Below are 4,929 nucleotides of genomic sequence, written 5' to 3'. Positions count from 1 at the left end.
TTTGCTCGCCCGCTTATAGTTATGGGTTTTCGTGCGGTTTTTTGTTTTTTTTTTTAAATAAAAATATGTGGAAAATATTTTGTTTGGGTAATTGAGAAGGAAAGTCAACCACTTGAAGTTTAGCTTTGACAATACAAATCCTCTATAGTCTACAATATATCAAGGTAGGTTTGTATTAGGGACATGTGCACCTTAATTTTGTGTTTTTCAATTTCTTATGTGGATATTTCAAATCTCAATTTTGTATAGCAGTTGAGTTGTCAAGTCTCCTACTTGAAAAAATTATTTTCAAGTCTACGTGGTCAAATATGATGCCACATCAACATGCATTTTTGTGAAGGTATCCAAAATGGTCTCAAATTGCGATAAAACCAATAGGTGTGCATTAAGTCATGTTTACTTGTGTGCTAATATGGCATCACATGATTGGTTACTTTTTTAATTTTAGAGGTACTTTTTTTGGGATAAGCATTGACACATGACATTTTTAGGGCACCACTGTTGGTCCCATTTTGTCCAACTACCATAGCATGTATTGGTAGCCCTATCACCTATTGGTCCCCTCTCCCCTAGCTGGCTACTAAGCAACTTAAGGTGGTGAGAATCAATCTTGGTGCCTTTATGGGGCAAACCCAAAGCCCTTAACCAACTACACCACCCCTTCGAACAAATGTGTGGAAAATATTATCAAGACATTTTCTTATTTTATTTATGAAAAAATTTGTTGTTTCTTTTATAATGACTAGAGCTCGCATCTTGGTAGTGTTAAGGATATAGCTTCATTCGGATTGAAGCAAGCAATATATATATATATATATATATATATATATATATATATATATAAGAAATTACTAAAGCAGAATAATTCTGATACTTACCGGAGTCGAAATAGTTAGTAAGTCGAGCATCATCATTATTGTTAATAGTGGTGAACATTGGATGAAGGGTCATGACTTTACGTGGCATAAGCCACGTAGAAGTCATGCCCCTGCGTGGGCATGACTCTCCATCCTTTTATTTATAGGCATCGACACTTGCTGCGAACGAAAACCAATAACAGTGGCAGTTTTCACGAACCAGCAAGTTGTCGATATTATCACAGAAGTTTAATAGTTAGAATTATATATATATACACATCAGAGGTAAAACATATTCATTGCAATGATTTTATTAAAGTTTGTCCTCACTACATATTACTAGACTATTGTATTCTCTATCTCTGATCTAATTCCTTAACATGGTATCAGAGCCAAGTTAGTAGAGAAATAATAAAATAGTGACACCTCTTTTCTAAAAATTCAGCTCAGAATCAAAGGAAAGACAGTCATGGTGAACAATGTTAGAGTGGAGGATAGAATCGAAGTCACATCCAACTTCGTCTCATGGAGAATTCGAATTACAACAATTCTTCAAGAACTAGAACTAGATGCATACATAGAAGAAGATACTAAGATGCCCGAAGACGAGCCAGAGAAAACAACCTGGAAAAGACACAACAACAAGGCTAAGAAAATCATAATTGATGTTGTTAAAGATCACATTCTCCCAACCATCTCAAAACTAACTACAACTTATGATATGTTCAAGACCATTCAAAACTCATATGAAATAAATAATGCAAGTAGATTGCTCACTTTAAAACAACAATTAATGCATACCTGCATGAACAAAGGAGAAACAATCACATCCTATTTCATGAGGATTTCAGAATTAAAAGACCAATTGTCAACTATTGGGAACAATATAGATGATATGGAGCTATCTCTAATAGCACTTAAGAGATTACCATCCAGTTGGGAATCCTTTATTCAAGGCATTAGTGCTCGTCTGACACTACCAAAATTCGATCAACTCAAGAATGATTGTACTCAAGAAGAATCTCAACTAATCACAAGAGGATTGGGTCCAAACAAAGGGGGAGAAATTTAAGCACTACATGCTAACACAAGCAACAAAGGGAAGAAAAGGAATTTCAATCGTAAGAGAGGAAATAATCACAAAAGCAAAGACTTCTCCAAGATTCAATGCTACAAGTGTGATAAATTTGGGCACACTCACAGGTTCTGCCCAGAAAGAAAGAAAGCTCATGCAACCATAGCTGAAGTCAAGGAAGTAAAGAATCCTCTATTTTTCTTAGCCTTAACAAGCGAACTAAACTCAAACAAACATATGTGAATAATTGACAGTGGATAATCTCGATACATAACCAGATTTAGAGATCAATTTGAAACCTTTGAAGGCCACTCAACTGAAGAAGTTACAATAGGAGACAATTCTACCTATCCAGTGAAAGGAATTGGGACTTGCTCAATTCAATTAAGAACAGGAGTTACATTACAATTGAAAGATGTTCTCTTTGTACCAGGTATCAAAAGGAATTTGGTCTCTATTTCAGGACTAGCTGATCAAGGATATCGTGTCACCTTCCATGAAGATAAAGTTCTACTCTAACCTAAAAACTCTAACATAAAGAATGTTATTCCTATAGGATCTAGAGATGGTAGTTTATACAAATTATGTAATACTCAAAAACAAGCACTATATCATGAAGTATCAAACTCTAATGAAATTTGGCATAGAATATTAGGACATCTTCGATTTAGTACCCTACCTTCCATAGGAAAAATTACCACAGGATTACCCAATCTAAAATCTGATCATGTTGGAACTTGTAAAGGATGTGCTCTAGGGAAGAACTCAAAAGGGTCCTTTCCCTCAAGTGAACGCAAATCAAAAGTTGTACTAGAACTTGTCCACACTGATTTGTGTGGTCCAATGTCATTACCATCACTAGGGGGATTCTTGTATTACATGATATTTGTTGATGATTACTTTAGGAAAACTTGGATCTATTTCATAAAACTCAAAGAATCAAATGAAGTGTTATTGAAATTTAAAAAATTTAAGGCCCTGGTGGAAAATCAAACTGGGAAGAAAATAAAGACTCTAAGATCAGGTAATGGGGGTGAATATATCTCTGAAAATTTTAAAGAATTTTGTATTTCTGTTGGGATTAAGAGGGAGTGTACTGTACCTTATAATCCTCAACAAAATGGAGTTGCAGAAAGAAAAAATAGAACCATCATTGAAGCTACTAAAGCCATGATGCATGATCAAAATCTACATATCTCATTTTGGGTTGAAGCCTCAAATACATCTATGTACATTCAAAACAGATGCCCTCATTCAATCCTAGAGAATATAACACCTGAAGAAGCCTTTACAGGAAATAAATCAGATTTAAGCCATCTAAGAATCTTTGGTTGTCACATGTATATTCGCGTTCCTAAAGAAAAGAGAACCAAACTAGAACCCTCTGGGAAGAAAGGCATATTTGTTGTCTACAGTGAAACCACTAGAGGATACAAAGTCTATATTCCAGGACGAAGATCTATTGAAATCAGTAGAGATGCCAAATTTGAAGAAGATGATGCATATAAACTATCTCTAAGTGCAGAAGATGACCTAACCACATAATCAGATGAAAATCCTACAATTTAAAATCAGAGGGAGAATAGCATAGAAAATCATGAACTTCAATCACCTAATTTCGAGAATGTTGAAAATCCTAACAACAAGAAAATACCACTATGGGCAAGAAAGATGATTGAAGAAAATAATGTGGAACCCAATCAAATCTTCAAGGAGAATAAGAAAACAAGAAGTCAGTCATGCTATGTTGCACTCATGACCGAACTTACAAAATTTGAACCATCAAATGTTGAAGAGGCTTTAACATGTCAAGCTTGGAAAGATGCAATGATTGAGGAATACCAATCTATCTTAAAAAATGATGTCTGGGACATTGTACCTAGACCAAAAGGCAAATCAGTTGTCTCATCAAAGTGGTTATTCAAAATCAAATATGCACCAGATGGTAGTATTGAAAAACACAAAGCCAGGTTCGTTGCCAGGGGGTTCTCTCAAAAGGCTGGAATTGTTTACGAAGAGACATTTGCTCATGTTTCTCAATATACTTATGTAAGAACCATCATTGCCATTGCAGCTTCCAAAGGGTGGAAGATACACCAAATGGACGTAAAGACCGCATTTTTGAATGGTGTTATTGAGGAAGATGTATATATAGAACAACCTAAAGGTTTTGCTACACATGATAGAAATCTCTATGTGTGTAGACAAAAAAATTCTTTCTACGGCCTTAAGCAAGCTCCCAGGGCATGGTACGGAAGGATAGATAGTTATCTCTCCAAACTAGGATATTCCAAAAATGAAGCAGACTCTAACATATACTTCAAAATATCGGATGGTGACATGTTAATACTTGCTATCTATGTTGATGACTTGTTGATAACAGGAGAAGATCACCTCATTGCAAAATGCAAACAAGATATTGTGGCTGAATTCGATATGAAGGATCTAGGTCTACTGCACTATTTTCTAGGGCTAGAAGTATGGCAAAAAGAGAATTACATTTTCCTAAATCAAGGAAAATACGCCACTGATATCCTAACTAGATTTGGTATGATAGATTGTAAGCCTCTATCCATTCCAATGGAAACAAATCTTCATAAGCTCAAAAGTGAAGCAATAGATTCAGAACCTACAAATCCTACATACTATAGACAAATTATTGGATCTCTTATGTACCTGATAAACACTCACCCTGATATTTGTTACGCTACCAATGTGTTAAGTCATTTCATGTGCGAACCTAAGAAGATTCACTTAATGGTTGCTAAGCATATTCTGAGATACTTGCGTGGCACTATTGGACTTGGCCTGAAGTACAAAAATGTTGAGATACAACTCCAGGGGTATTCTGATTCCGACTGGGCAGGAAGTTCCATTGATCATAAAAGTACAACGGGGTGTTGCTTTAGTCTTGGATCAGCTATGATATCCTAGTTTAACAGAAAACAGTCAGCAGTTGCTCAGAGTTCCACTAAAGCTAAATATATGGCTGCCTCC

Source organism: Cryptomeria japonica, chromosome 9 (assembly GCF_030272615.1).
Source record: "Cryptomeria japonica chromosome 9, Sugi_1.0, whole genome shotgun sequence".
NCBI lineage: Eukaryota > Viridiplantae > Streptophyta > Pinopsida > Cupressales > Cupressaceae > Cryptomeria > Cryptomeria japonica.
Note: the sequence above shows the minus strand (reverse complement) of the source record.